Source organism: Galeopterus variegatus, unplaced genomic scaffold, assembly GCF_000696425.1.
Source record: "Galeopterus variegatus unplaced genomic scaffold, G_variegatus-3.0.2 Scaffold642, whole genome shotgun sequence".
In the NCBI taxonomy this organism is placed as follows: Eukaryota; Metazoa; Chordata; class Mammalia; order Dermoptera; family Cynocephalidae; genus Galeopterus; species Galeopterus variegatus.
The window spans coordinates 530449-540345 of record NW_007726753.1 but is presented as its reverse complement, the minus strand read 5'-3'; the positions used below and the strand labels follow the sequence as shown (position 1 = coordinate 540345).

The 9897-nt window shown below is 35.8% G+C and overlaps 1 pseudogene; it reads right to left on the bottom strand.

Moving 5' to 3' along the window:
* Positions 1-1071: 1071 nt before the first annotated feature.
* LOC103589045 lies at positions 1072-8025 on the bottom strand (annotated as a pseudogene).
* Positions 8026-9897: the final 1872 nt, after the last annotated feature.

The window sequence follows — 9897 nt, the reverse complement described above, 5'->3', positions numbered from 1 at the left end:
CTTATTTGCTTCATTTTTCTACTATGAATATTTGATTCTTTGCTGATTTTTTTTAGCACCTTGCATATTTTGTCCCACTGTCCTCTGATCTCCCTTGTTCCTGTTGGTAAGTAAGCTGTTAATCTTACTGAAGTGCTCTTATATGTGATAAGTCATTTTTCACTTATTGCCTTGAAGATTCTCTCTGTGCCTTTACCTTTCATCATTTTTAGTATGATGTGTCTGTTTCTGGATTTTTTAAAAAATGTACCCTACTTGGAGTTTTTTGAGCTTCTTGGATTTAGTCTTTCATTCTTTAGGTCCTGACTTCACTGCAACACTTTGTTTTTTCACTATATATATGTATATATAAATATCAGGATATGCACACGTGCATGCACACACATACAAATATGCACAAGGGTACTTAAAAGAGTTTGTGGAAAAAGAAAATTAAAGATAATATAAATCCTTCCATGAACTTTTTGAAGTACCCTCATATATCCATATATAACTCCCTTTCCTTAAAAGGTAAAATGTCCATGGCAGAAAACATTTTGCATTATACATAGTTTATGTGCAGGCCTTACCATATTGCTGATAAAATCATTGATGCTCATTAAGTCCTGGTTGAATGTTAAATAGTTAATCCTGTTCCCTGAATTCTATGAAGTTCATGGGATTAGCTTAATTTTACTGTCAAATGCACTGAAATTTATAGAGAATAAACAAGTTATCCACTATAACTGATGGACAATAAATCCAGTGACAAATGTACAGTGAGAACCATACTAGTGAAAAGGCATAGTTGTTTGAACCCCCAAATACTGAAATTTTAGTTAAATTAAAACACTACCATCTGATAGTAGACTTCACCTCCGTGTCTAAAATGTGCTAACACCTGTTCTGTCCTTACATGGGGTTTTCCATCAGTCTGTCAATAGCAATTTAAATCAATCTCTAATCTTTATATAAATTTATTTTCTGTCAAACACTGATTTAACTTAGCTTTTTTTGTTGTGTCTTCCTGACATGACTCACAGCCCACAAATGTTGCCGCCAACTTATTTTTAAAGTTTAGTGAGTATTAAATTAAAAGACAAACCGCATAAATAAGAGGCGACAGGTTATTCTGCGCATCTCCAAGGCCTTCAGATGATGTGTGAGTGAAGCAAGTTCTTCCTTCATTGTAGATCCCAAACCTTGCAAAAAAAGAAAAAAAAAAAAATAGAGGCACACATATTGGTAAAGGTATAGGGGAAAGATCAAGTGGAAAACAAGGACTGTATCCAGTAGTGTAATTTTGTTGTCTCTTCCATATACTGTCACAGTCTTATTCAAGTACCAATTTAATTAACTTCCTTTTTAGACATGTTTTAGTATTTTGCATGGCAATTTCCACTTAAAATACTTTCACACGTGATCTCATTTGATCTTGAGAAATTCTCTGATACTCTATAAGATATAGTGCTGCTATTAATTTTAAACCTCATACACAGGACATGATATAAACCTTGATTAAAAATTAAAAATTAAAAATTTGAATAGATTATTTTTTTTCTAATCCAAAAAGTATTTTCCATTAGTAGACTTTCAAAAATAACAATATCCTATTCATCCACAAAGATTTTTGTTTACCTTCCCACCTAATTTTACCTAGTTTACCTTTAATTATGTTTTACAGTGTTTACTTCCTTACTTCATCCAATTCAAATATTACTTTAGCAAAGAAAATGTGTCTTGTCTTAATGGTATGAATTTTCTAGTGCAAAATAGGTCCTGTTTTCTCTAATCGCATTCTCACCCTTTGAGATACTGTGTAGTTCATGGGCAGATTATTGTATGTGAAGTTAGACCTACTTTTTAGAACTTCGCTTAATACAGTAATTTTCTCTATTATACCTAAAATTGTCAGGCATCACCATAAATAATAATTAAAAGAAAAATTTGCTTAGTCTAGATTTCATGCTCTTTCTCTATCTGCCAAGCCCCTCCATGATGTTACAGAAACAACAGGAAGCTCATTGTAAAAAATGGTCTCTTGTTTTTACTCTCAGGTCACAGTGCACTAAACTATGGACTGTGATGTATAATGAAATTTGAATTTCCAGATCTTGGAAACAAGTTTTTCAGTTAGCAATCTGTAAGTCTTAAGGATTGTCATGGTGATTTCAAAGGAGATATTTCTTTTATAGTATGGTTAGAAGGTCAAGTGTAGGCAGGCTCTCTAGATAGGAAGACAATGGGAGGAAAACTCAAAGCTCAACTAAGATGGTTAGACAGGTTTGACTTGGGAAGAGGCAGCCTCATTTTGCTAGCCAAGGGAAAATTTCTAACCATGTTAGATTTCTAAATTCTATATTTTTAGGTCTAAGTAATGTGAATTTCTATTATTGTATACCGAGTCATTCAGAGGTGATGGTTAGAGTAACAATAGTATATAAATTTTCAATTTTGATGTGATAATAGTCCTGCAAAGAAAACAAATGCACTGAAAATATCTTAATTTACTGTTACTCTAAATACATGTATTATATGAGGAAGGGATGGTGTATGGTGGTAATATTCATTGCTATTTTACGGAGATGAGGATAATGTTAAGGAACAGGTTTATTTTGTTGTTGTCACTACCTCTATATTCAGACTTGTTTGCAGCATCTTTCATTCCATTGAAATGAGCAATTCTCTTGATCTCTTTCAGTGCTTTTTCTAATTTTCTCGTTATGAGTAGCTAATGGGCAACTCTGAAAACCACCTGTTGGAAGACAGGCAAAAGCACTGTGATTGACCAATCGATAACATGGTTACCTGTGAAAAACTATCAAATACATGGGAAAAATAGTATATTATAAATATATATATACTTATTTCCAATTACATCTATGTATTATCTGTAACAAAACAGTACTTTTAGTAGCATTCTCTGAAATAGAGCCAGAATGGTAGACTTTTAGATTATCAATCTTTCAAAGATAATTGAGAGCAAGAAAGATAAAAATTTCACAAAGATTCATTCTGTTTTGTGAGCATAATTATTAATGAACTAAAGTAGCTTTGCAGAAATATCTCACCAAATCTTCTATCTTTATTTATTCATTAGGATAATAAATGAGAAGCCAGGAGTCTAAGTTGCCTATATATATATGTATGTATACACACACACACACACACACACACACATATGAAATAAATCAAGTTTTACATATATATGTATGTATATATATATGTATGTGTGTGTATGTGTGTGTGTGTGTGTGTGTGTGTGTGTATATAAACTTTAGTTACCCGACCCTATAAAGTAACAGTTGTTATGTTGAAGGTATACCTGTACTTCCATGTTTATTGCAGCACTATTTACAAGAGCCAAGAGTTGGAATCAGCCTAAATGCCCATCATTGGATCAGTGGATAAGAAAAATGTGGTATGTCTACACAAGCGAATGCTACTCTGCTGTAAAAAAGAATGAAATACTGCCATTCGCAGCATCATGGATAGACTTAGAGAAAATTATATTAAGTGAAATAAGCCAGGCACAGAGACAGAAATACCACATGTTCTCACTTATATGTGGGAGCTAATAAAAATAAATAGACAAACAAATAAATGGTGGGCAAGGGGAAAAACACAACAATTACAATGATTCCTTGAACTTGTTAAGATTAGTGAACAGATATGATATTGATGGGAGGGAGAGGGGGGAGAGAAGGAGGGGGCAAAGGAAGAATTGGTAAAGGGACACAAAAATCAACTACATTGTATATCGATTAATCAAAATAAAAGTTAAAATAAAAAATAAAAATAATTACATATCGCAGAACAAGAAAGAAGACAAAATATGGGAGAGATATGGCTAATTGTAGCACATGCCAGTCTCAGAAGACATAAACTAGTCCAGCCACTAACATATGGCCAGTAGTTAAAGAAAATGCAAACGCTGTCATGATCATGGGTAGGGCTTTAAGTGGAATCCATTCTATAACTCAAATGAAAATCAAGAGTGTTAACAATCACTTACATAAAGATTACATGAATGTGTATACAAATGATGTGAAAGAGGAGAGAAAGAAGATTAACTTACAAGGTACAACAGAATTGCAAAATATTGCTCCCAGTGATATTGCCATAATTAATCTTAACGTACAGTAAACCGAGAAAGTTGGGGAAAATGATGAACAGGTGCCCAGTAAGCCAAAGAGTAGGATATAAATCAGCAACAGTTTTCTGGCCAAATCTAGGGAATGACCAATTGAATTAGTAAAACATTTTATAAGGTATTGTACAATATTAGACAATATTATAAATTCTATGAAAGCCCATCAGACTCTGGATCTCCTTCCTGAGATTTTATAGCCTCTGACTCTTTCCTCAATCACTATACTTACCCCATTACATCAAAGAGTCCTAAAAAATATCCATATTGCACAAGAATATGCAATATTTATGTTTATGCTAATTTATTCCTCATCCTTTTAAAATCTGAAACTAGACTAGTGTCTGATAAATTATGTTGTTAACCTCAACTGTTTGCTAATCAGTTTTTTTCTCAGACATTTCTAAATATGTTCATAGAGTCACAGTTTTTTCAGTATGACTCTATAATTTTCCTTGGCCTCCACGATCAAATCACCCCGAACTTCCCCATCTTTTACCATTTATTTTCAGCGTTTACTTTTTCTATATCTTCTTCTACTACTATAATCTAACAGTAAGTCATACAGATATTTATATTTTCACATAATTAATGTACCAGAAGACAAGACTCGCATGTCAGCAAAGTAACTACTTATGGGGGGTCCAAGTGTGTATCCTGCCATAAAAATTAACAGGGAATAAGATTTGAATGACTATTATTCACATACTAAATCCCACTGAAAATGTGAATTAGAAAGAGCATGGTCATAATACAAACAAAACTAAAAATAAGTTGTAAATTCAATCAGATGTACACAAAGGCTTTATTTGGCAAATTACTTAAGTTGCTTCAATGTTTAAAAAATACAAAAGACCTCCAAAGTAATGCATGGTTATTATATTCTAGAGAGTATGCTGTAAAGTAGATTTATAGAAGAAATCAAACAGACCTTGCTTTTGCCTTCAATGAGCTTAGAATTGTGTACAGAAGAAAGACAAGGAACAAATATTCACTGGATGGTGTGAACCCTGGGAATAAGTATTAAACTCACTGGAAGAATGTCCTTGGGGCACTAGTTTGGGAATTTGGAAAATCTTTCTTGAAAAAGTGTTACTTAGGATGATGTCTGAGAATTGAGATGGAGAAAACCAGGTTCAGATTTTTATAGGAAATGTAGAACATGAGCAGAGAGGGAGAGTCTTATGCACAAGACAATGGATCATAACAAGAAATTGAAATAAAGGTGGAGGTGGTCAGCATAATAGAGCAAAAGTTGAAATTGAAATGCAAGGGAACAGAAGGTCGGTTCAACAGAGGTCAAATCACACAGATTCTTCTGGGCCAGATTATAGCTTTGGACTAATTTCTAAAAACAATGAAAATCCATGAAACGTTCTTAGGAGAATAAATGATCAGATTTTTGCTTAGAATATCACTCTTGCTTTCTTTTAGAAAATGGACTTACACTGAGCTAGAGTGAAAAGGGAGACCACTTAGGAGCCAATTATAGGAATAGAGATAAAAAAATATTAGTATTGAAATAGGTTGGTGGTAGTTTAGGTTAAAAATAATGTAGTGGTTTTACTTAAATGTGAAAATTCATAACATTTGGAAGTGAATTGGATAGGAGAGTAAAGTTAAAAGTTCCAAATTATGGGGTCTGGGTCTCTGACTTGAACAAACAGTGCACATAAGTACCCTTCGCAGATACAGGTGTTACTTGAAGAATAAGCTGTGGTGGGGGAAATCATGATATAGGAAGCCTGAGCGCCTTCAAAGTGAAATTTCTGGAACAGATAATTTTTACTTATTTTTATCATTTTTTCTTTGGTTTCAATTATGGTGTTCAATAAAAAAACGTATATATAAGATCTATTTGGCTGAATAAGAAAACACATAAGTGAATAGTTTAGATCCCAATGGAGCCATTAGTATCAGGCATATCCTCAAAAGTACTGCACATATTAAATAGGATATCCTGAAAAGTGGGAGTGACAGATCAAATTTTCTATAATTCAGTAAACTAGGGTTATGTATTTGTGTTAAATGTACTGAAGAAAATACCTTTAAAGGGAGGGGACGTTGAAAATAGATGAAAAATATAAGAATAAACGATAAATATACTATATGCAATGAAGAATCAATGGAGAGAAATGAGATAATTTATTGCCCTTTATTAAATTGATGTGAGGGTACCTGTGTAATTTTCTATACTATCAGAAATATTTTTATTATATTTCCATATAATTTGCTCTCAAAATATGGGAAAGAAAAAGCCTTTCAAACCTCTGGTCCACCACTAACATGGGTGTGCAAATGAATGTCCTCTTTCTTCTTTCATAAATTTATAATATAATCTAAGTGGTGGGGTTGATGTTAGATTCATAAATCTGCCATTGTAGGTCACCACATATTAACTTTTTATGTATTTCTTTTTTTTTTTTTTTTTTTTTTTTTTTTTTTTTTTCCGTGTCCGGCAACGGATCACACCCCTCAGTGTTGCCCCCGCACCGGACCGGGGACCGGCAATGGGACCGCAACCCTCGGCGTTGCTCCCGTGCCTCGCTCAGCCAGTGAGCGGGAACCGGTCTGTATGTGGGATCCGAACCCCCGGGCGGGAGCGCTGCCGCGCTTCCCAAGCGGCGCACTTATCCAGTACGCCACCGGGCCGGCCCAACTTTTTATGTATTTCTTAGTGCATTGTTTCAAAAAATCCTATTAATTGATGGTCTAAAAAATAAAATGCAACATTTAGAAATAGGAAATGTGCACAACATTTGTAGCTTGTAAAATCCAAGTTGAGGTTCAAATCCAGGTCTAACTCCAAACTTTCATGGCTCGTCTCTATGTTAGATAAAACAGGTAATTGTATTTCTTTGAATTACTTCCTTGAGAAACATTACTTACATTTTAATATTTATACCTTACAAATGATGATATTCTTAAAACACCTATTTGTTTACATGTTTATACATCATACCTCTATAGCAATTGTAGATGTAAAAATGCTTCAATTGTAAATCCAACCATCTAGGCACCGCTCTGTCTCTAGCTCAGTAGTATTTATGGCTGATGTACTGGAATTTAAGAGTATCCACGGTGTCTGGTGGAATCGACAACATTGCTCTGGTTTTTGGTTTGGGCCCAGTGGAATGGAGACCCTTAGGGGGGCTTCTGCTGACAGACTGTGTCGGGTCCTCTGCTGGTTGACCCGAACAGCCCTTGCTTTGCTATCAGTCTCTCCCTTGGTGGGCCTTCTGGTAGGCTAGCGAATTGTGGGGATTCCTCTTTCCCTCTGGTCCCTGTTGGAAGGAGACAGTGGAAGAGAGCCGTGAAGAGAGGTGAGCACAGTCACCGGCCCCAACCAGCCCGTTAAAGGACACTCAGAGGCGGCGGGGGTTCGGTCGAGCAGTTCCGTTTATTATCACACAAGCACTTGCTTTAAAAGGCAAATGGGGAAGGAAGGTTTTTTACATCCTCCAATCAGCTTAAAGGTTATGAGAGCATGCAGCCCATCTCAATGCCTAGCTATCGCCATCACACAGTGTTCACGAGCACGGAAGCGGGTATTTGGCCAATAAGGGCTAAGGCAAGGTTCCTGCAGACACTCCCACCCTACTTCCTCCCAGTGCCATCTTAGGCTGCCATGTTAATACGCCCTTGTGGGCCCATAGTGGTGCCGCTTGTAATGTCACTTAAGGTGGCGTTAGTTTTTAAGGCCCGACATCACCCTCTTTTTGTTTTAATAAGGCAGCTGGAGGCGGCTAACCTTCCCAGCCTTGCCTCCATTCCCTCTGGTGGCTGTGCCTGTCTTAGGTTGTTTCCCTCTGGAAATGTTACCCATCATTGACTATCCAGCCAAGTGGGGGCGGGGTGGAGCCTTACAGATTGGCGTTGATTTCTTGAAGGGCCATATTGACCCAAGGGCTGTCAGGGCTTTCATTATGGGCCATCTCCTCTACCACCTGAGCATTACAAGAGAAGTGGTGTTGCGCCTTATAAGGGACACAACCTGGTGAAAGGCGTAAGGCCCCAAGATGATTAAGACAAGGAAAATGGCTAGGGGGCCTGCCAGGGAGGACAGCAGGGGGGTGAGCCATGGGGAACTTGAAAGCCAGCTTTGGAACCAATTACTATTGGCTTCTTGCTCTTTTTTTGCGCTTTTCTAGCCCTTCTCTAAGCTTAGCTAGGGAATTTTTGACCACTCCAGAGTGGTCGAAGGGAGGTTTTTACATCCTCCAATCAGCTTAAAGGTTATGAGAGCATGCATCCTCTCTCAATGCCTAGCTATTGCAAACATGCAGTGTTCACGAGTGGGAAGCACGTATTTGGCCAATAAGGGCTAAGACAAGGTTCCCGCAGACACTCCCACCCTACTTCCTCCTGGCGCCCTCTTAGGCTGCCACATTAATACGCCCTTGTGGGCCCATAATGGCGCCGCTTGTAATGTCACTTAAGGTGGCATTAGTTTTTAAGACCCGACAAGACTGAGGTTGGTGTGAGTGGCAAATGCAGGATTATCAAGGAGAGGGACATAGCAATTTTGAGCAGGAATGGCAGCAGTGAGGTTCTGAGTTGTGGGTAGGCATCATGGTATTTATCAACACGAGTAGGAGGGTGGTGACAATCTGGAATCGTCCAGGATCCCCTACACTCTGTAGAATTTCAGAGAACATATTCCACTTTACACCTACTGTGATGGCTCTAATAAAAAAGACCATCATGACAAGTGTTAATGAACACGTGGAGAAATTGGAACTCTTACACACTGCTGCTGTGAATGTAAAATTTTGTAGCCACCTGAGAAACAGTTTGCTAATTCCTTTAAATGTTAAACTTAGTGTTTCCCTGTGGCCCATTATATCTTCTCCTAGATATATATAGATCTGTTTTTAAAATATACACAATATTGTGTAGCAATATTACATATAACAGCAAAAAGGTGAAAATAACTCAAATGTCCATCAATTGATTAACGAATATACAAAATACAGTATATTCATACAGTAGAATATTATTAATATAAAGAATAGAAATACTGATAAATGCTGAAATATTGATGAACCTTGAAAATGTTAGGCTAAGTGAAAGGAGCTTATCACAAAAGGCCACATCTTATATTATTCCGTTTATATAAAATATCCAGAATCGGCAAATCTATAGAGATAGAAAGTAAATTTGTGGATGCCAAGTTTTGTGGAGAGGAGGGAATGGGAGGAAATGTTAATGAGTAGGAGTTTTTTAAGGATGGGAAAAATGTTTCAAAATCAGATAGTCATGATTATTGTATGACTGTAAATATAATAAATCCACTAAATTGTTTACATTAAGTAAACAAATTTAATAGAATATGAATTATATCTCAACAAAGCTGCTATAAAAACATAAAGATGTGGATAAGTGAAAAATAAAATAATAGAAGAATGTGTACTTGTAAATTGTTACTCAAAGGTAGTAAGGTTAGTTAATGGCAATGTCAAACAAAATAAAAAAGTAATAAATGAATTGTTTTAGATTGAGAAGGTCACTATACAATGATTAAAATTTTAGTTTATTATAAATATATCAAAACCAATCTCAAATGCACTTAAGACAGCCTTAAAATATGTAAAGCAAAAAATTATTTAATTATAGTAAAAAATATATGAATAAAATATATTTTGTACCAGATGGCTTAAACACCACCTTCTTAGTTATAATAGTCATCTAAACACAAAATGGTATATAGAAATACTGAAGATAAAATAAAGCATCTTAGACACTACCAAAGGCAAGAAAAGTGAATT